The sequence below is a fragment of the Myotis davidii genome, unplaced genomic scaffold (genome assembly GCF_000327345.1).
Source record: "Myotis davidii unplaced genomic scaffold, ASM32734v1 scaffold200, whole genome shotgun sequence".
NCBI classification, from domain to species: Eukaryota; Metazoa; Chordata; class Mammalia; order Chiroptera; family Vespertilionidae; genus Myotis; species Myotis davidii.
The window spans coordinates 5,864,901-5,865,111 of NW_006293700.1; positions in this window are offsets into that span (position 1 = coordinate 5,864,901).

Sequence of the window (211 nt, forward strand, 5' to 3'; positions counted from 1 at the left end):
GGTTTAGGCCCGCTCTCTTCTAAGCTGGCAGGTGACTATCCTTAGCGCTGCTGTGGTGGCAGGAGAGGCTTCCGCCACCACCCCTGTGCTTGCCAGCCTGTCAGTCCTGCTTCTGGCTGAGTGGTGCTCCCCCTATGGGAGCACACTGACCACCAGGGGGTAGCTCCTGCATTGAACATCTGCCCCCTGGTGGTCAGTGCGCGTCATAGCG